This window comes from Lissotriton vulgaris, chromosome 8 (assembly GCF_964263255.1).
Source record: "Lissotriton vulgaris chromosome 8, aLisVul1.2, whole genome shotgun sequence".
NCBI lineage: Eukaryota > Metazoa > Chordata > Amphibia > Caudata > Salamandridae > Lissotriton > Lissotriton vulgaris.
Window position 1 is genome coordinate 553,624,422 of NC_141696.1, and position 23,271 is coordinate 553,647,692.

General features: G+C 45.4%; 1 protein-coding gene across 1 annotated transcript in view; it reads left to right on the top strand.

Moving 5' to 3' along the window:
• Nucleotides 1-23,271, top strand: part of NALCN (sodium leak channel, non-selective) — a 2,672,759-nt gene that overhangs the window by 1,193,667 nt on the left and 1,455,821 nt on the right. The window lies entirely within an intron of this gene.

The following is a 23,271-nucleotide window of genomic DNA, read 5'->3' on the forward strand; positions in this document are numbered from 1 at the left end:
ATGGAGCAAGAAACACTGAAGACAGGAACTCAGCTCATGGAAAGGCAGGTCTGCATTGTAAGAAACGTGACAGGACTGAACTCAAAGTCTGCAGGAAAGGGAACATTGATATCCAAGAGCGAGAAGCTAAAATCAAGCTGGGAGAACTGGAAAAAAGAGGAGGGACAGGGAGTATGCAGACGGAATGAGAACCACTGGTAAAAGGAGAAATCAAGAGTCAGTAACAAAGAACAGAAACAGGTAAGACTAAGTCACAAGGACGGAATTAGGGAGCAAGGAGGAAAAAGAAAAAACAGAGTACAAAGAATAAAAGAGGAAGCCTGTAATCAGAGTAGCAAGCCAGCTTTAGAGGAGATGGAGCCTCAACAGAAAACACGTCTATGAGCCGCTGCACAACTGAGCTTACAGGCATGGGAGTCTGCAGGGGGGGGGGGGCAAGGAGGGGCGCTTGCCCCCCCCCCCCCCTCCCCCCCCCCCCCCCTGGATCGCTCTTCCGTCCAGTGCTGGCAGCAGGGAGGCCGTCAACATGGACGTGGACACGTGGACGTGGACTCAGCGCGTGGACACGCCGGTGTGCGTAATCGCAGCGCTTTACAAATGTCCCAATAATAATAATAATAATAATAATAATAATAATAACATTCCTTTTACAGATGCCTTTGGTCCCCTTAATTTTCACAATTACAACAGGCTGTGCTGTTCCTCTGCGAGAAGCCCCAGGAGTTTAAACGGTCTCTCACTTGGGGCCTCTCGCACTTATCTTTGAACTCTAGAGGCTGCAGCAGCCCCTCCCCGACCTCGAGCAGACTGTAGACGGGCCCATTGTCATTCTGTCTGCTGCTGATCATCACATAAAGAATGACAATGGGCCTGCCTTTAACGTGCCTTGTAGACATCCTACCTGTGTTTTTTTTATTTTTTATTAAAGAGTGTCAGCAAACACCAGCAGCGTGGCCAGACACTCTGCTCTATGGGGACTGGGTGATTCACAAACGGAAACATTTCTGTGGACGACCATGCTTACAGGGAATCAAAAGCTGGAAGCTCCGGGGAGGAGCACAGGTGCAGAGAGTGAGTCAGGTATGTGTCATTATCTAGGTGCTGAGAATCAGGGAACCACTATCAAGGAAGGCGACGCCGGACTTGTAGAAGGGAAGACTCTGGAAGCCAGTAGGTACAAAATGGAACTCAAGGAAACGAGGAGCAGCTTCTGGAATGGAGTTGTCAGAGTGACAATTTGGAGTAGCACATCTGAATTGGTCACTATAACTCTAGATATTAGTAAGAACATGCTGAACTTTGCTCCACCTCCTGGAGGTGATCTGGGCAATTCTTGGGAACAGAAGAGACTAAAAGTACCACAGTGTACTATAATAGTAAAGTGGAAACCAGGACTGGTACATAATGTGGAGCAAGGTGTGCAAGGTGCTGGAGAGGTGGTTGACATAGTCAAGTCTAAAGGCAGCATCTAGTAGGTCCTATATGAACGCCACCTAATAGCCAGATGATGGAATCCTGGTCATCTGGTCCACTATGAGCTGGTTTGTTGTTGCAGAAAGATAATGCTCTGCGGTATTGCATCATACACTTCATTAGAAATATAACATTTAAACCTGTTTTATCAAACTTTGCTTCCGGGAGAAACCCTACCCTGTCCATCCAAAGGCCTTGGTTCAACGTGGGGATGGTACTAGATCACTTTCCAAGCCTAATTCTACCTCTATAGAGCCCACTAGTCTGGCTTCTGACAAAGAAAGGTTAAACTGTGTGGTTGTTGGCCCTACTGATGGTTTTGCTGTTTAAAATGTCCTTCTTTCATGGTTTTTTAGAAAGACATCAAAAACAGCAGCTGTTAAATGTGTATGGAAGGACTTAACATCCATGCTTTGATGGCTGATCCAATATTTTCTACCAAATGCCAAAATGTTCCTTTCTGTTGCGCGGACAATGGCTGACCTTTTTGAAGCCCAGCTCCTGATTGCTGCTACGCACAACACAAGGGAGGTATTTCGGTCACAGTTATCAAGGCAGAGTGGCAACAAAAAAAAAGAACACAATGAAAATAAAAATAAAGATAGGCACAGATATGATGAAATTCGTGTACCAATACTTGGCGTTGGGCAGAATTTACAAATGGCGCTAGGACACATTCTTTCCTGGTCCTGTATTGACCGTACCCAGCCTGTGAGGCTTCTGTTTACAGCAGTGCACCAGATTCATTTGCGGGCTGTCAAAAGACGACCTGTAGGGGGTTTATTTAAGGGCGGCAGAAACTGAAGCAGTTCTCCAAAAGGCAGAGCCTTCTTTTTTTTCCTGAAAAGAAGGAATGTGCTCTGAGAGACAGACACGTGCTATTTTTCCAGTGGCATGGCAAGTAGTTCCTGCCTCCTTGAAGTATTCCGCATAAATGGAAAACTCCGAACCCTGAAGTGTCAGCCTAAGACAAAACAAAATGAGTAGGCGTTCCTGCTCGCCTCGTGCCATGTCAGTCTCGTATCTGGGCAACAAGACCCCGTCTGGAAAAAAACAGCCGAATTGCTGCAGGTGGTACTTTCACTGGCAAGCGTCTGCTCGGAACATCTGATTTCTATTGAACGCCTGGGAGAGAAAAGTGGTTTCCTTAGCAATGGAAAGTGATTTTCTGAGGTCACCTCCTTCCTGTTCGAGTTCCCTTTCATTTTGTCAGCGTGGGCACTGCCTCGGGCTGCAGGACTGAGCGCCCTAGGGGAACATTTCTTAAATGGTCCCTACAGAGGGCCGAGACGGCATGCTATTAATTATATATATTATTAAAGCCGCATGACCCCCTAGGGACTATTATTCCGTACTCGTGCTATACCTGGGCAGGATAATACACCTCTGGCCTCCTCAGACCAGTGAATCTTTGATCATGTGCGTTCCTTTTTTTAGGTCTAGCCTACAGGCTGCTTCAGCTGCATTTGGTAAAACAATAATATATATAAGTTGGGCTTCAGGCCAGTACTTATGATTTGGTTGATTGCTTGTCTGTCTCACTTCTCTGCTCTTGATTCTATGCCTTTACTCCCTATTCTTGTAGTTGTCCATCCCAAGGAGCATTTCAGTCTCACTATGTTTTGATTGGGTGGCGTGTATCATTCGAATGAAGATGTCGGACCATGCATTGTGATCCATAGTTGGGGCTATTTTCTCTCCCACTATCTTTCCGTCCTTCACCCGTCTCCTCCTACTCCCCTCTATTTATTAAGAAATGAACTACCCTGCTCCCTTGCGCCACAGCTCTCTCCTGCTCTGAGTTTCTCCCGCTGCTGTATCGGGAGCAGGCAGTCATCTTATAATGACATTTTAACCATTCCATTATGGCATTCCATGCACGTGCATTTGCATGCGTGCGCAAGTGGCATTCATTTATTTTATTTCATTTATTTATTTGTATAGCGCCTGAATCGACCCCGAAGGGGTATCTCTGCGCTTGGACGGGAAGCGTGTGGCGGACTATCTGCTGAAAATCAGAAGCAAAAGAGAGTAGTCTTGAGCTGTTTCCTGAATTGAAAGTGGTACCAACATTGTCTAAAATACAATGGAAGCTTCTTCCAATGACTAAGGCCCAGATAGGACAGGGTCTTTCCGACCACTCAGGCCTTCCTGATTCTGGGCACCTCAAGTAAGGACTTGGATCCCGAGCGGAGTCACCTCAGGGGCATGTAAGGAAGGAATTTATCAGCAAGATAAGTGGGGCTGAGATTGTACAGAGCCTTATGTGTGATACAGCAGACCTTAAACTTCACCCATTCCCGTATAGGGAGCCAGTGGAGCTGATAGAGCAGGGGGAGAGAGGCAGTCCTGGAAGGGGCATTAAGGATCAGGCGAGCCGCTGTGTTCTGGACTACCTGCAGTCTGCTGAAAGCAGACTCATTGGCAGAGACCAACAGACCATTGCAGTAGTCCAGACGGCTTAAAATAAGTGCCTGGGTCAGTGTCTTCCGAGTTGAGTCAGGGAGCAGTGGGAAGACTTGGCGTAACAAGCCCAGCGTGTGGAAACAGGAGCCAGCTGTCTGAGCAGCGTGCTCCTTCAAAGTAAGGGCCTGTTCGAGGCGAACACCTAGATTTTTAACACAAGTTTTCGGAGCCAGGGGGTACCCAGATCGGCTGGCCACCATTTAGGAGTCTATAATAATGGGGCCTCTCCAAAAAGCATAATCTCCGTCTTCTCCATATTGCACTGGAGGAAGTTGCTCCTCATCCAGTGTGAGATAGTTCTCTTGCCTGAGGAAAAGGCCACCTGAACTGATGGAGTGAATTTTTCTAATGGAAAGAGCAGCTGTGTATTGTCAGCGTAGGAGATGGGAATTAACCCACACATCCTTAGAAAGTTGGCCAAGGGAGCCACGTAGATATTAAACAAGGTCGGGCTCAACAAGAGCTCTGGGGTACCCCTTGGTCAGTTCTATAGGCGCTGAACGATACAGGCCAAGATTGACGGTCTGCGAGCGGGAAGATAGAAAGCTCGTCAACCACTGAAGAGCAGAGTCTCTAAGTCCGATCTCCTTCAATCTCCTGAGCAGTCCTGATGTGAAACAGTGTCGAACACCGTCGATAAGTCCAACAGCATCAGAATCGTAGATTGGCCCCTATCTAGGGTCATCCTGATATTATCTGTGACCGCTAGTAGCGCTGATTCTGTGCTGTATTTAGGCCGGAAGCCTGACTTGGAAGGGTCTAAACTACCGGTCAGCTCAACATTTTTGGAGAGATGTTTGTTTATATGCTTCTTCAGTAACTTGCTCAGGAAAGGGAGGAGGGAGATTGGACCGAGATTAGAGAGCTTAGTCAGCGGGGCCTTGATGTTCTTGCGGATAGGCATGACCTGTGCTGCTTTCCATTCTAAAGAAACGTGGTCCTCTCTCTGGGAGAGATTGAGAAGACACTCTATGGAGGAGGACAGTTGACAGGCAAGAGAGGTGGTGATCCTGGCCAAGATGATATCAAGTGGGGAGCCTGATATGACATTCCAAATCAGTGTTTCAACCTTTGCCCGTGTAACCGGGAGGAAGCTTTCAAGTAACTGGGCGGTTTTCTGTGCTGGCTGAGCAGGGGGTGTGATATTTATAGATTGACTCCCTGACAGAACTATTTTATTGTAAATTAGCTCTATTTTCTGTGTAAAGTAAGTTGCGATGTCATTGCAAAGTGTTTGTGTAGGAGCTACTGGATTCTCACAAACCTTGGGGTTGGTAAAGGACTGGAGAATGCGATATAAAACTTTAGGATCGTTGTGAGCCTGATCCAATTGAAGTGCTATATGGGCTTTACGTGCTGCCTTAATTTTCCCATGGTAATCGGACAAAGTGGCCAAAAAACGGTCTCTGTCCTTCTCATCAGGGTACAACAGCATTGTTTTTCGTGCTTCCTACAGAGTTGTTTCTGAGCTCGAAGTTGAGGGGAGTACCAAGCAGTCTGAGGGTGCTTGGCGATATTGGGGAGTGATTTCAGTGGTGCCAGTTGGTCAATGGCGCTGGAAACAGCCAGATTGTATTTGGCAAGGGCATCCTCTATGTTGTCTAATGCTGTGGTCCGAGGTCCTACAAAAGAAGCTTGAAAGCCCTCCGGGGTAGCTCTCTTCCATTGCCTGCGGGAGGGATGGGTGACAGGGTTAGGGCTATTTGTCTTCCTTGGGACATGAATTGAAAATTCGATTGTCGCATGGTATGACCATAGTAGTTGTTGCGGAGGCTCACAGAAAACATTGTCGGCATCTTCAATGTATTTTCATGTGCTTTATGAAGATTTGTTCAAAGATGGCCGCTGGAGATTTACGTGTTGCTATAGGTGTGCTATCTTTCAGTTCAGTTCAGTTCAAGTTATTTATTCGGGTACACAAAGTGTCCATAAAAGCACAGACATATACAATAAAAACAAATACATACATAGTAATAGGCAATGTATAAAACCAATCTTTTAAAAATGATCTTTGTCTTCAATTCAATCAGAACTCTGAGCAGCTTACTCAATTAATCCCGATTAATCAGTGTTCATAAAGCTATGGGCTCGCACTGCCATTCTCAATAAAGTGCCTAAGTGAACAGTTACATCTCCATCAGAAAGTTGATATAACATATTAAAAGCTACCCTGAAATCATTAATAATATGTTTATTTATAAGGGGAAGAAGGACCTGCTTAGTGTACATTGAATTAAATCCACAACAAAATAGGAAATGCAGTGTGGTTTGCCCAGACCTTCCATTATAGGGGCAAGGTGTTAGATCAAGATTTATTTGAAAACCCAGAGGGAAGCACAGTAGGTATTTGATTGGTCCGGCCCTATATCAGAGCAATAACCTGAGCTGCCAGTGACCCGTTTGTCCAAACAGTTATCTTGTAACTGGGCTAACTGTTGTAATCTTCAGCTAAGCTGCCACAGTTGACTTCCTCGTCTCCATAATCATTCTTTCAGTGTGAGCGAAATCACACAAAGCTTGCTGAAGATGTTTTTTGCTAATTCCAATGGAGTGCTCAGGGTCCAAAAATACTTGCTGATAGCCAATCTTTTAAAGACTTGCTTCCACTCCTGCTAACCAGGGTATTGCAAGACCCTTGTCACAACTGAGACAGTCTTTAATGATGTCTCTCGTTAGACTAGACTTCGTATTTTTTCACACTACTAACCATGAGGGGGAGTTGCGCTTTAATAAAATCTTCTATATTTGAAAGGCCTTTTACAATGTGGCGAAAAAAATGGGTTGATGAGATTGCGACCTCTAAGACTTTTCTGAAGAACCTATTTTCTTTGTTCTGGATAGAGTTGCATTTAGAAATCACCTAAATCGCTGCACCATATGTCCCTGTTGGGACATACTGTGCCATGTAAATTTGCAACAGGGGTATAAGAGCTTCTCCTCCCCTGGGCTGAGGTAAGCTAAAGAGTGTGGCAGTGGTCTTAATCATTTTAGATCTTCAGTGGGTACTGTGCACTGACCATGAACCTGTAGCATCAAAAGTAAGTCCTGGGTAAGGAAAAGTGCGAGTGCATTTTAATTTGTTCTCACCATTTGCAAGAGTGGACAGCTGACACTTTCGGGGGCCACAGGACATGATATAAGATTAAGCATAATTTGTGTGCATGTCTAAGTCACCCATAAAGTCCACAAATCCATGTACGATGTACAAGGCTCTTGGAGTGGATGCCATCAACACTGCATTGTCCGCATACAAGAGAGTAGGAAAGGGATAGCCTTTGACTTTTGGGAGGTCAGGAGTCATAGTAAATAGGCTCGAGTGGATATTAATAATATATGAGATAAATGAAAGCACGGCTAAAACACACCTATGTCTTACTCCTCGAAAGACTGCTATATCATTTGAGACCTTCCCATGAGTTCTGAGTCTGACTTGTGCCTTCATGTCCCTGTGCAAATATGCAAAAAAATGCACCAGTGCTTCATCCATCCTACATAAAAAAAGGTTAGACCACAGTGTTGAACGATTTACAGAATCAAATGCTGCTGTCAAATCCATGAATACCAGATACATAGGATATTGTCTGGCCACAGTATATTTCCCTATAATCAAGATCAAATTTAAACACTGTTTGATGGTCCCAACCCAACTTCGGAATTCATATTGGCAAGCGTGAAGAATGTGCTTCTCGTCTGTCTGATCCTTAATCCTGTTGTACAGAACCTTTCCTAATATTTTTAATGCTGAGTCTATTAAGGAAATAGGCCTGTAACAACCCAGCTGCTTACAGTCACCGTTTTTGAAGATAGGCACTATAGTAGAGGATGACCATGGGGTCAGCAGTGGGGAGTGGAGAAGATTGTTAAAACATTTGTTAATAATGGCACCCAGAAATCAGGGTTATGCTGCTATCTTTCAATGTGTTATCCTAAAACACCAGAAAATCCATTCAAAGTGGCCAACATGGATGTGATGCATCCACAGTGGCCATCAATAATTGAATATTTTAAAGCATAAGAAAATCCTTTCAAAGGTGATCACTACAGATGAATGTGCACTTAAATGGATTTTCTTAAATTATAAGAAAATCAAGTCAAAGAACTCCGCAGCTTGTGCATGTGCATGGCAACCATTTACGGAAAAAAACAACCATTGCAAAAGCCAGTACGTTTCACGGGCAAGACCAACTAATTTTGCTTATGGTAATGTTTATTACAAGTGATCTAATTCCACCCCCATATTGAATCAAGGAATCATAGTGGGCATGCCTGACCACATGCTGGGGCCTTTGAACAGTGAGGGTAGGGATTTTCCATAATGTAATCAAAAGACAGTTCTTTGGTACCTTTCTCACCCACCAGTTAGGGTATGGTGTTTGTCTGCTATATGTCAGATTTGACACGTGGCATATTTAGCTCATATGGACAAATCAGTGGCTCGAAACCTATACAGGTGGAGTGTCTCTTAGTGTAGTCAAACACTTGCTTCAGGGTAGGTAGGGGAAGCTCATTACCGGTCAAAAGTGGGTACATGCCTCCCTACACTTAATATTCTTGTGAAAGGTGTAAAGTGTCTCATTAAGTTGCTCCCACGTGGGAGAAAAGGGCAGGAAAAAACCTCCTTGGCCATGTTTATATTTCTTGATTGAAGATAAGAGATGATACAGGAGTTGACAAGCAAGGCAGCCAAACCGTCCTGAAATCAGGCTTAAGAAAGAGCCCAGCATAATACATTTGTAGTAGAAAGGATCCAACTAAAATCCTGCTGCTGAAAAAGTAATCAAAATGACAGGGACAAAAAAATCCTAAAAGGGGGTGGTGAACATAATGAAAAATATGGGAAAAAATGTGTTGCAAAACATTCTTCCCTGATTACACTTCCTTACATATGAACGAGGCAGGAAATTACATCAGACGAGAGAGGGTTGGAACGATTTTGGATTGGAATACATTTAAGGTTAGACATGCCCACTGGTTCAGGAGGATGGTGTTTCCCAGAATTGGCTGTCATGAGAAGAACTCCATATTTAACATCCTTCCTCTCCTACATGCTTGCACATCTCACCACCTGTTTCCTTAGCATGGCACCCTACTTGCAGGCCAGTCCTCAGGCTGACCACAGCTGCTAAAATGCCGTTACTTGCGGGCAGAATTAAGAAGACTGTTCACTGTGTGATGAGCATGAGGACTTAAAATGTACTGTCTTCTATTTCATGGACGCATGGTCCCCAAGTGTAACATCGACTAATATTGCGAAGGACTAATTTCTGAAAACCAGGTCTGACCAGGTAATATCACCCGCCTGATTCAAAAATGGCTCCTGCCCTGAAGGATGTTTATAACCTGCACTTGGGCCACCATATCTAGTCTAGGCAAGGACATGAACATGCTGAAACAGCTCTGTACCAACTTCCAATCTACTATTTATTGCACAGGCAGCAACACCTGCACTCATGTACCACTAGAGAGGCAGAAGATTAATAAGGAGTTTTACTGGATGGGCCTCCCAGAGGGAAGGCCACTGAAAGGGCTCCTCAGCTCGTAACAGCTACCTATGCTTTCTGATCCTATCAGATTTCACAGTGGCAAGATAATACTCCATCTTCCCAAAAGGGTTTCCAGTCTCAGGAAGGTCTCGCGAACACAAAATCATGCCACTAACTGAATACCGATACAGACTGCTCCACTTCTTGTCAAAGCAGTGGGGATTCAGGGCTCTCGACTGAAAACATTTTGAGACATCAATTTACGTTGGAATTCGTGGACTGGTATGAATTCAGTCAATGTGTGTTAAACAGGCACTGTCCCAAGTTGGTGTTGGAATCTTGCCCAAATAAAGATTTTTTTTACATCATTTCAAAGAATAGGCATAGAAATGTGAGACTGTTGAATGTTCCCAGGCATATTTAAATCTGCACTCATGTAAAATTGTAGATGCAATGGTGCAGTTCTGAGAGTTAAGGGCCTGGATGAGACGCAGCATGTCTCGCACCGGGCCCGAAAATATGATCTCATCACCCTGGCCAGCCCTACCCATCTCCAAAACCAGCTGCATCATTTGCAAAGTCATCACAACCAGCAACCCCGCTTATCTTGCAGACAAGCTGACCATCTCCGGTGTTTCCTTCCCAGTGTAAGAATTGGCTTTTGTAGTTTGGTTTGCCCTGTTCCCATCATGCACTGGGACAGGAACAGACTAATTTGCATACAGCCAGGTTCTGAAACTGGGATGGTGCAGGGAGCTAAAAAACGGTGTTGGATCTAGCCCTGATCTCTTGACTGGGTGAGAGCTTTCTGCTTAATTCAGAGACTCTGTCCCTCACCACCCCTTGTTGTAAATATACATCTCCGGTGGTTAGCAGGACTACTGCAGTAGGGACACCATCAGACTACAGACTAGGAAGTGCAAAAATATAAAAACAAGGCAGCAGGCCTTTTCCATCTATGCATCCAGTTCCTGGAACAAGTTCTCTGTATCGATCAGGTCCACCCTGATGATGCTCCAAGTTAGAGAAGAGGGGAAGGCGTACCTCTTTAAAAACACTAAATCACAATGCATTCACAGTTCACAAACCTGCTACCCGTCCTATCACTTGTTGACTTTATGCTGGACTTTGACTATCTACACCGCCCCACTCCCTTTTGGCTAGGCTTCCACTATAGAAATACAACACACATACCTACATACATATTTAAGATTAAGAATCAAGTCAATTGTATTTAAAGTTCAATTATAGTTAAATCAGTTCAAGCCGTGGAAGAGGTGTTATATCTTGCATTGTGGTTTGTTTGAAATGTTCCAAGGAGTGATAGTAAGTGATTATCTAGTTTGTCTCTAGTTTGCCATCATCAAAAGAGGGTGCTAGTTTCAAACCTGGTAGTACTTTGCTCGTTTTTCTTCCTTAAGGTCATTGGGAGGTAGTATTTATGTTGCTGCCTCACCCGGGTACATCACGTATTGTCAGGCTGTGCCGTTTCTGGAGTTTTTCTCATGACAAATGTGTTTGGAGGCAGTAGGAGTTGGAGACACAGCGCTCACCCTTCTCTCCTCTTTCCTCTCTGCTAGAGAACAGAGGTTGGGCTGGGACACCCTAGAATCAGGCAAATGTTATCTCCCCGAGGGAGTGCCAAAAGGATCAGCACTCTCTCCAGTGCTGTTCAACATTTATGTGACCCCATTGGCCAAACAAATTAGGGACCATGGCTTCTCGCTAGTATTGTATGCTGACGAAACCCAAATTATTATCTCCATTTAATCAATGGCAGACTCGGTGGCGGACAGATTCAATAGCTGGCTTGGTCACATCATGAAGTGGATGCATAAGAACTACTTAAAATTAAATACGTACAAGACTAAGGTGATGGAATTTGGAAATGGTCCTCCTATCTGGACCCAAGCATTCTGGCCAGCAGTGGCTAGGGCTTGTTCTGTCCCTGCTACCAAAGTAAAAAACCTTGTATTTTATGTGATGCTCAGCTCAATTTCTCAGGGCAGATCAATCAGCTGACATCAGCCTGTTACTTTCTTTTAAAAATGCTTTGTAAAATCCTACCTTTTCTATTTGCGGAATCGAGGAAAACGGTTGTGGTGGCTCTTAGCCTTTCCCGCTTAGACTGTTGTAATGCCTTGTACATAGGCGTTAGCTGTTAAAACATCAATCCCTACAGAATGCGGCTGCACGTACGCTGCTAAACATTCCAAAGTATAGTCATATCTCAGGGGTAATCAGAAACCTGCACCTTCACCCAGTTAAGCAGAGAACTCAGTTTAAAGCGCTGTGCCTGGTTCGTAAAGCCCTTTATGGGTGGGGGGGGCAACGATTACCACAAAATATTCCAATGGCATGCCCCCGTATAATGCTAAGATCTGCCAATAAAGCCCTGGTCCACGTCCCCAGAGTTAAGAAGGCCAGATGGAGAGGGAGATGTCTTTCTTTCTTGGCATTCAAGCTCTGGAACGAACTTCCTCTCAATATTAGGCTTTTATTGTCCAGATCCCAGTTTAATGTATAGAGGGGTCCCCGTGGGAGGGGAATGGTTTCAGCACAAACAATAAAGAATGATTTGGAAAAAACTCAAATATTACTCAAAAATCATGGATGTTGTCATTTATTCAACAACCACACTTTATACAATTCAGAGCAAAATTTATGATCATTTATGAATAGAGACGTGAATTGGGAAATTCGAAAAGGGCCCCAAAGGGGGGGAGGGGGGAAGGGGGGGTGTGCTCAAAGGGTATGTGAAAGATTATAAAGATAGTACATAGATTTATACATACAGTGTCAATACACAATCAACAAAGGTTTCACAAAATATTTCAAAGAACCAAAACGGCCTACATCAATTTAAGGCAAGTATTGGACCAATTTAACAAAGATGGGCCATTCAACGGTCACGTGTACTAATCAATCAGGTACAGGGAAAGTGCCGGATGTCCCGTGGTAAAGAGGCGTCGACGTTTCGACCCCTATTTCTAGGATCAGTTTATTCCTTTGCTGGGGTCTTCATCAGGACCGTGATAGTGGGGAAGGGGACGAGTTCATTACGTGACCATACGGAGCCGATAATAGTACGAACCCACCGTCTTGGTCCCCAGTCTGTCGGACCATTTTAAGTTCACCGAACCCTGCGCTACACAACGCCTAAGCATTTCTGCAGTAGTGCGGGTCGATATATCGAGCTAGACGTGCCCAGCAGGTTAACTGCTTCACACAGGCAACCTACACCATTGAATACCAGAGAGTGAGCCCTGTTACATTCTGACACAGGACGGCCCCCCCTCGTCCCCTTCCCCACTATCACGGTCCTGATGAAGACCCCAGCAAAGGAATAAACTGATCCTAGAAATAGGGGTCGAAACGTCGACGCCTCTTTACCACGGGACATCCGGCACTTTCCCTGTACCTGATTGATTAGTACACGTGACCGTTGAATGGCCCATCTTTGTTAAATTGGTCCAATACTTGCCTTAAATTGATGTAGGCCGTTTTGGTTCTTTGAAATATTTTGTGAAACCTTTGTTGATTGTGTATTGACACTGTATGTATAAATCTATGTACTATCTTTATAATCTTTCACATACCCTTTGAGCACACCCCCCCTTTGGGGCCCTTTTCGAATTTCCCAATTCACGTCTCTATTCATAAATGATCATAAATTTTGCTCTGAATTGTATAAAGTGTGGTTGTTGAATAAATGACAACATCCATGATTTTTGAGTAATATTTGAGTTTTTTCCAAATCATTCTTTATTGTTTGTGCTGAAACCATTCCCCTCCCACGGGGACCCCTCTATACATTTACCAATTGACGCCCAGGTCCCCGTGACTGCTTGGGTCAAAACCCCCCCTTTATAATGACAGATCCCAGTTTAGGCATCAGGTTAAAACCTGGCTGTTCCCTCCTCAAAAGTGATCAAGCCCCTCTTCACTTCTCCACTGTCCTGCTCTCCCCATCGCAAAGACGCCTCAGCATTCGAGTGCTTTATAAGCCTTTACTTACTTACTTACTATGTATCTGTGATTCGTGTTTGCATGATTTATTTATAAAAAGACCCATATTCAGAGGGGCCTGTGAAATCTTCTATATTTCACAGAATTTACAGCTGCAGACCACACTGCAGAATTTAAACCTTGTCTGTTTTTTAATTAGCTACCAGTCATGAAAAGTACACCTAACCTGAAAAGTTTAATTCCAATTAGCCCCTTGCAGAGAATGGCTACAACAGATATAATTTGTTTTTAACAAAGCAGATCCTGTTTTTATAAATTACTGTATTTTTAACTACATTTTTAATTATTGTTCTCTTCAGTTTACAGAGGATAACTGTACACCATATTCCTGCACTTCATTTGCTGTTTTCAGTATTCATTTCCCCATTTGAAAACACCTTTTTCAAGCTAATTGTCCCATATAGACATATATTATTAAACTACCTAAGTTTAATATGTGCATGGTAGTTATAACACTTGCAGAGCATTCAACCTATTCCTTGTGGTTTACAATATCAGCAGAACCTGCATTGGCAATACAGTACCATATGAAATGGTTGCAGTCACTCGGGGGTGGCTCTTTCGCTTTTTTCATAGCTGCAGGGCTGGTTTAGGGTGCTGCGGGGTTGATGGCACAGGGGAAGGAGTGGTTTGCATGCTCCCTAAGTGCACATGACTGCAAGGCCTGCCCTCTTGGGCCGACCAAACAGTCATGCACACGTGGCTCACTGGTTAGAGGCGGCAGACCCGAGAGCAGAGGACGGCCCGGGACCAGGGTTCGATTCCCGGCACGGCAGGTTTCTGGACCACGGTCAGCGGACTCGATAATTCTCTCGCCTTGGTGCCCACTCTGATCAGCGATCACACTTGGCAACTCTGGGCATTAGCTTGCCTCATCTTCACTAACGGCCCCACCAGACCGCCGGGGATGCCTGGTCTCACCCTGGAGATACCCATTAAGGGACCATCTCTCAGGGAAGCCAGGAAGGGTTTCGCAGCGGTCGAAGCGCCTTGGGACCCTCCGGGTAAGTAGTGCGCTATATAAATGCCTATACATTTACATACATACATACTTTGCATGTTTCCCACCAGCTGCATTACACAGCCTGGTTAGGAACACACAAAGCCTCCCTGTCCCCGTTTGAGTGTCGAACCACGGTGCTCAGACCATTCACAACGCTGCATTGCAGCATTGTGATTAGCTCTGGGGAGCCTGGGAGCTGGGAGTTTCCTGCTGCCGTGACTGCAGAAAGAAGGAAGCTGAAGAAGACGGGGGAAGGCGGCGGCCAGCAAAAAGGTAAATGGTATATTTTTTTTATCATTTTTTTATCCCCCCCTCTCTACCCTCCACTGCTGTTCCATTCCAGCCGCTACTGCAGTCACTCTGAGGAATGAAACACCAACCTCAGGAATGTCTTGAATGGCTGAAATTTGGCAGATGTATGGGTCAGTATAACACACAACAGACTTTGCACAAAACCCGCCTTTTTCATGTTTCAGCGTGAAAACTGAACTATCCTGTAAAAAATATGTTAATGTAGGATTCTGTGTTTTGCTCCTAAGAACCTACACATTGCTAATTAGATTGAGGATTCTGTTTTTTTAGGGTGCAGCATGCAGGTAATGGACAAGGCATGCTAGCTTCCTGTGTCCTTACATAGAGTGTCAATGTAAAAATTGGAATTCTGACAACACTGTACAACATTAAACCAATACTGGCATGCTAGCATTTCTTAACATAATTTATAGCTATTGTGAGAACAGACATTAGAGGGGCAGATAAACATGATCTGTATGTTTCTGTCGAAGCTTGAATCGAGAACTGCCTGAAGAAACAATACTACTTTGCAAAAGCTTACAAATAAAATTATTGCATTACTCTAAATGGAGTCTTCTTGTTTTCCTTTGGATAAATGATTGTTATCTTTTCTTGGCCGAATGTATACTGAACAAGCATTGGCATAGCCAATAGGTCTCACTTTTGGGACCTTATAAGTATTTAGTTATGCAGCACAATATCCATGGTGCAACAACAACTGTTGCATGGCTAAACACTGATAAGGTCCCAAAGTCGAGACCTGTTGGCTATGCCAATGCTTGCTTTATGGAACTATGGGACTGTCGAAGGGTTGAGTCGGCCCTGCTGTGATTGGAAGCTACGACCTGCAGGATGCATGGCGGTGACTGCAGCGGGTGCTCTCGCCATGAGCTGCCTTGACGTCGTGCGGCAATGTACAGGGTACTGATTCTGCACGAGGACTAACAAACGGCCATGTTGACTTGAAACTAAGAAAGGTTGGGTGGTGTGAAGGGGTATCCAACTGCTGTGGACCGAAATATGTACACCCAAAACAAATTCACACCTGGAAGCCCCCTACCCCCATCCCGCTGACAATTATTGCGGGCTTCATGCCTGGCTTACAGCACAAGAAAAATTGGCAGGTATAAATGTATTGATAATGACCGTTCTTACCCACCTTTTCTTCAGAAATGATAGAGCCCTTGGACAATTCTGGAGTGAAGTCAGTGGACCATGGTGGCTGTAAGAAAGCATGTGGAATGCATATTTTCTACTTAATGGCAAGTACAGTCCTCCCCTAATACAGCAGGGAAGATGGCCGCCATTTACAGTGGAGGTTGTGTTGGTCGAATTATGCCCCTTGTCAGAGGCAAATTTGAAATGTATAGCCTTAAAAGGAAATGCTTTCAGATATGAGCGGGTATGTATAAATGAACAACGCATAAACATTGGGCAGGAAAGTCTGTGTTGATAGTTTGATAAATCATATTGTGTAAATTATTATTCTCTATCCAGTCTCAACAAGTGAGGCAATGATTCTGGTAAAAGAAAAATGTGACTGACTGTTTCTCAGCCCGGTACGCCCACCGGCCTGCCGGGAGCTTTCCAAATTTCACAACCGGCCACTGTGTCTAAATTGTAAAGAAAAAGCATTGCAGACAATATTGACAGCTATAATACTATTATGAGGGCCACTTGTATTTGCGTGAGTGACAGTTTGTGGGGTTTGGTAATACCACATACAAAGATATGTTTTCAGTCTTCAGACGTGTTGGCTGCTGAATTTGTTTCTAAAAGCAGCACGGCTTCGGCCTCGATAATGAGAACCATTAACAACATGACGGCCTCAACTTTCCTCACCCCTGACAGTTGCCTGGTTACCATTCCTGCCCTACCAGTGTTGCAGATGCACGCTGCGCTGCCGGCACACACCTCCTTATAGCTGCAGTCCTGCCCTGGGTGTACACCATGGGGCCTGTGAGTCACTCGCGACCCAGGCCCACCGAGGGCCGGCAGGATTCCTCCCTAGATGGTGAAATCACAAACGAGTCTTTCCCAATGCTTGGCGGTGCACAATCACACCCGCTGCTCTTGGCCTCTTGTCAGAGAGCACGCTCCAAACCATGACTGGAGCCAGTGAATGTCAACCAGCAATCACAGGTGTCAGGCACCCAACACCTTGCTCTCCAGCAGATAAACAAGCAGTGCTGACACAATTCTGTCTACGGACCAACCAAACACCCCACAATCAAGATGAAACAAGCACTGACACCGCGTCCGACAACGCCAGGGACAAGGGATCTAAGGCCTGGGAAGGGAGTTGGGCCAGCAGGAGGGAATGGAGCCCCCGGCAAAATGCGGCGTGTGCGGAAAAGGAGTCTCTTCCCTAATGTGTCATACACTAAAGATGCTGCACTCTGACCTCTCCCAATCCTTCCCTTTGCCCTGCCTTCTCACGAATTGAATAGCTGTTTCTAACTCCGCCCACGACATACTTCCACCTTCTCGGTCTAAGAACAAGTGATTCTTATGTTTAACCTCGCCTTCCTAGCACTGCCTCAGAAACAGGCTGTTTTAGATTGTTATGCCTGACACTAAGATGTCTCTTACTCAAGACACAGCTCCGCCAAATGTGCACCAACCAGCTCAAGCTCTTTGATTCGTGAAGCATGGGTAAAATAGCTAGTACTTCAGAAAACAGACTTTTTAAATGACAAGCTATGACCACCGTTATTAGTTCATTATGTTATGTAATTCACAGCTTGTAACTCATTTCAAGTAACTGCTGCAATTAAGTCAACCAGGTTGGTAAAGCAGAACAAGCATTGGCGGCGCGATCATCTAAATAAAATTTAAAAAGCGCGCGCCTCGCACAGCAGCAGGGGGAGGGGGCCTGCGTGATTCCCTTGCGGGAGAATGTGGCGCAAGGAAATCGCCAAGATGTGCACACGTTGCATTGCAAGCAATGCAATGTGTGCACGTTTTTGCCCCCAAACCTGTGGCGATGGCTACAGGTCTCTGTCCTATGCAGCGCATGCGCGCTGCATAGGGGAGACCTAAAAAGATGAACATTTCTATGTTTCTAGGAACTGTGAAGCTATACCAGTACACGTTAATCCAGTCCTCGGTGAGAGGAATGCAAGTTTCCGCACATGAAAGAGAACGAACGTGACAATGAAGGAACTTTCCTTTTCAGTTGTTCTAATAGCTGCTGCTTGCTTAGAAACGTAAATTTAAACCTTCCGGAGGAAGTGACAATTGTCATGAACGTTTCCCCCCAAGATTCCAAAATAACGTTGTCTTTACTTAAAGTATCAATGTGTTGCTTTATATATTAATACATTTCCTGGCTATGGCAGTCCAGAGATTGACAGACAGACAGACAGACAGACAGACAGATAGGCAGACAGACATCAGACAGACAAACAGACAGACAGACAGAGACAGACAGACAGACAGACAGACAGACAGACAGACAGACAGACAGACAGATAGATAGATAGATAGATAGATAGATAGATAGATAGATAGATAGATAGATAGATAGATAGATAGATAGATAGATAGATAGATAGATAGATAGATAGATAGATAGATAGATAAATCTACAATAATGCACTGCACATTGGTTGGTACTATTCAATGTTTATGACGTCAAAGACTTCAATGCAGATCCCATTGAACAAGTAACTTTTCCATTTCCATGGCACCAGAGAACCTTAATGCCTGTTCGACCAGTGTGCTTCACTCTGCATTTGGTACTCCACATGCAATGATATAGCAATGCTCTTAGTTTTGCTTCACTTGCTCCTTCCTTGTGCCCATTCAAAGTTGTTCTAATTCTTATAATGGCTATGTGTACCATAGTAATGTGCGCTATAGGTCCACCATTTTCAGGATACCAACATAAGATACATTTGCATAGAATTAATGAGCATTAATCCCATTACATAGTCTGGGCCTCATTTACAAGAAAGTGTCACAGCGCGGCACCGCCTGACCTTTGGTTGTGCAGCACATTCAAAGCACAGGGATGCGACATATTTACAACAATATGTTGCATCCCTGTGCTTTCCCCTGCACTGGCGCACAATCGGCTGCCTTACGCCAGCACAGGCACCCTTGCACCATGCTGCAAGGATGCATGTGTCGCGGGGAGATTGTTTTTGTGCAGGACGGGACTCCTTCCTGAACAAAAACAATCAACTGAGCTGATTTCCTCTTTCCATGCATGCAGGGCCGGACTGAGAACCAAAACCGGCCCTGGCGAAGTGCCCGACCAGCCCCCTGGGGGTGCGACCAAGCTCTTTGCCAGGGTTGGTTTTCGGCCGATTTTGTTACAGGGCCGATTTTGCAGCTATGCTGTAAAAACAGCCCTGTAACAAAAACGGCCCCCAGGGCTCAAAACCGGCCCCCACCCTTGCGGCGCACCGGGGGATTGCCTGGTGCCTGCAACAGCCAGTCCGGGCCTGCATGCATACTGTAGAATGCAGCATGCATTGAAAGAGGAAACAATCGAGGAGAAATGTTTCTCCTCATTGCTCCTCGCTACGCCACCCTGGGGTGGCTTAGCATTCTGATGCATTTGCAGGTTTACGATTTCTCGTAAATCTGGAAATGCATCACAATACATGGGTGCTGCATGGGAAGACCTACAGCAACACCCATGTCACTACCCTTACATGCAAAGTATTGTGTGAGAAGGGGCGATATTTACAAGTACATGTACAGCCATGCAGGGTGGCTTTGAGTGTCCTTGTAAATATCGGGCAGCAGGCTGTCCGCTTGTTATGTCACGCAAAGTGAGGTACCGGTGTTGCAAGAGGCTTGTAAATTAACCCCTTCGTGCCTATGCTAAGAACTCTGCATTTTTTTTGTCAACTGAATCTGTATTGACCACCCATAGAATGAAGTACTGTTGTCATGAAGGTGTTCTCTGAAAAAAAATATTAAAAATACGGTCGTGTTAACATTAGCAATTGTTCTCTGTATATATCTCTCATTATATTGTGACCTTGTGTTCTAACTGTACTCTTGATAAACACTTCTTACTCCTGGAAGTGCGATTAACGAAGCGAATCGGCATTGAATCCGACTAACAATGTACCTTATGTTTGTAATTTCCTGTATGATTTGATGAAAGCTGGAGGCATATATTTTTTCCAGTTCCTGGAATCAATAGAAGTTGCTGTTATGTAATTTCTCAGAATCACTCTATTATCTAGAAGTGTCTTTCACTTACCTACGAGCAGACACTGATCTGTTCATGAAATATGAAGAATATCTGAAATAATGTATAGGTGGCTGATAAATAATGTCTAATATGGACTAGATGGGACTAGAGGTGGAATTTTATGTTTGCAGGGGCATGGGGATCTAAGATGCGTTTAAAGAAAAACGTCGAGAGCATTTATAACACATATTAATATATTATGTATTAAGTACGCAAGTGTGTATCTAGCTACATGCGATTAAGCCACGTGGCCATTTATATGTCGAAGAGTTTATTCTACATCGAAAATAAGCTATTCACAGGCAGAGACAAGCCCACAAAAGCAGTAGATGTGCCCTATATTAGTGCAGTGGCCAAGCTCCACGCAGAACCCAACAAGTGGTATTGGAAAGTAACGGAAACAGCACGCACAAATCAAAAAGCTTTAGAGATGAACTATGTAGGCCCGCATGCATGAAAACCATTTGCAATCGCAAAGCATGCTCTGCATAAATTGACATATTTTGCCACGTGGCATTGTAACTTACCATGTCAGTATTTTATTCCTAAAAGAAATAGAAGGTTGCAGGGCCTCAAAGGGGCATCCCCTCGCTCTCTGTTTGTGACACACAAGGGAATGCATCAGTGTTTTGTGAGTGCTCTTGTGGTTACAAATCATTGAACGAGAATAATTAAATAAGTCTTTCGGCCCAGGGGCCTTATTTATGAAGGCCTTGCGCCACCGGTGCGTCACTTTTTCCCATGTTAAAAGTGACGCTCCGGCGGCGCAAGGCCTTCATAAATAAGGCCCCAGGTGCGGCCCGTGCAGGTAAGAGTGGTGGCACCGGGTTGGCGGAGATTCGACAGACGACCACAATGGAAAATAAATAAATAAATAATGTTCCCTAATCGTCGTATGTAGATATCCCACACTCCGCCCCCCCCACCGCCAACCCGGCCCCACTGCACTTACCTGCAAGGGCTTCTGCTGTTTCGGTCTATTATAGAAGTTCGATAAAAAATGCAACCAACAATAAAAATATTATTAAAAATGTAATTATCGGGAGAGGAGCCAAGCTGGCGACCGTGATGGCCGCTTAGGCTCTCAGCTCCGCCGTCTTCCTTGCTTTGCGCTTACATCCTGTAACCTATCCTGAACCCGAGCTGCATCTTCGTGAAGGGGAAATGACACAGCCTCCGGTAGCGTGCTCCCGAGATTCCTACCAGCTGTAGAACCGGAGAAATATCCTCACTCGATCTCCGGCCCTTAACAGCCATGGAACCGGAGCCTTGCGTGAGGGGGATGGCCAGCCTCTGATGCAACAACAACGGCCATCCGCGACGCGGAGGAGTCGGCCGGCCGGAGTGACTCAACTGCATTGCTCAACCCTCGCTGCAACTATCTATCCCACCCAGCGGGTCGAGAGCCGGCGGAACATCAAAGGTCCGGGTGGACCATATTTCGGCTGGTTTTCCACCCGTGCGCCGCTCGGATGATCCTTCTGTTTCTCCCGGCGCCATTGCGGGTGACATTTTGTGCGACTCGGGATCTGTGCTTGGGCAATGAGAGCTCCAGACTGCGGTAGCGAGCCTGGCGCTTGTTAAGTCCGCCTCCACAACATCGTCTGTAGCGCCATGGAATCTGCTACTCCTATGGCCGTGGCTCGATTGTATTCCGATGTGTGGCAAGATAGTGACCGTTCGGGCGCATGGGAGAGCAATGTCCTGGCTAATGAAGCGCTGCCTGCCGGGGAGCCTCTGGTGAGGAGCAGCGCTGCAGATTGTGCTCACGGAGCAACGCCAGGGATCGGTGATCTTTTGGCTGCTCTCAGTGCCGTACGCGTCGCCCTGGATTGCAGTGCCCGCGACCTGGGGAGAAAACTAGACGCCATTATCCCCGCGGTGGGATACGCTCTACGGGATTGTTCTCGAGTGCAGGACACTGTGCCACACCCTAAACCTGAGCGGGGTGTACTGATTACCCCGGTGGACATGGTGAAGTTGAAGGACCGGGATCTCATGACAGCCACTGGGCTGATTGCTGCCGGTGGGGAGAGGTCCGGGGGTTCTGGACCTACCTCGTGGGTGGAGATTCGGCTCCGGACGCTGCTTCCGACTATTCAGCTGTGGATTGACTGGGTGACTCTTCCTCTTCTCCCGGAACTGGTACGACCGGGCCTGATACCTGGCCGTGGGGGCTTATTGTTGCTCATGGAACTCTCTTGCACTGCCCTTGACTATACACTGTTGTTCTTGGCTGGCTGTGGTGGGCAGTCTACCGAATTCTCCTGGTCACCTTGGTCGCCCAAATCATCTAACATGGCGGCTGGCCGGCTGAACTCCGTTGGTACACTTGATCGCACAGGACAAGGCTGAGGATGTTTCCTTGATTACTGGTGCTTGTTAGGCTGGTGACTATGTGGGACATGCTTTATTAAGATTGAAACGCATATCGCCTTGGTGTCGGTTTGATAGTCTGGGGCTCGGGGTAGGTGGCTGGGAGCTAGGATATATTATTTTCTCCTCCTCCTCCGCTTTTCTTATCTCTTTCTTACTATATTTCGGGTCTCTTATACTCTTATATAGGGAGACAGGCACACTGCTGGGGGGGGGGTAGGCCGTGGCCTTCTGCAGGGGTGCGGGGTGGGGGTTGGGGGAGGGGGTTTCTTCCTTTTTTATTTTTTCTTGTTTCCTCATTGGTTCTATGGCCCTTTACTTTTCTCTTTTTCTGCGTCATCGCCTCCTACGGTCCCTGTAGTATGTTCAGTTTTGAGGGGTGGGGCATTGGTCTGCTAGGAAACGTGATTATGCTGGAGACTATCCTGATTTGTGCACTTCGCCTTTCTCACTCCTACTGTAATAGTGTTACTCGCTGACCTACTACTTTATGCTTGCTAACTACAGGACCTGGTACGACTGTATGGCATTGATCCTGTGATTCTTATATTGTAAAATGAACCTTCTCTAATCCTGATGGCCCACGTGCACGTTTGACTACATGTTATATCCTGACTTTGCTAGACACCCTGACCTTGGGTTGCTAAGTTTTCTTATTATTGACTTGTGGTATTCATGACTTGTTTAGTGGCCGGCCAGGGTGGTTGTAGGCCTCTGCCTGTAATTGCTTGTAAGAACAATAAAGGTTCTCCAAAAATTAAAAAAAAAAAAATGTAATTATCACAGCATTAAACAATCAGATTCCTTTAGTCATTGTCGGAGGTAAATTACAGGTTAATACAAATAGGTGTACACCAGTATAGTTAGTGTGTTATGAAAATAAAATTACAAATTAAACTATCATGAGTGAAGAAATGTAGACTTGTTGTAAA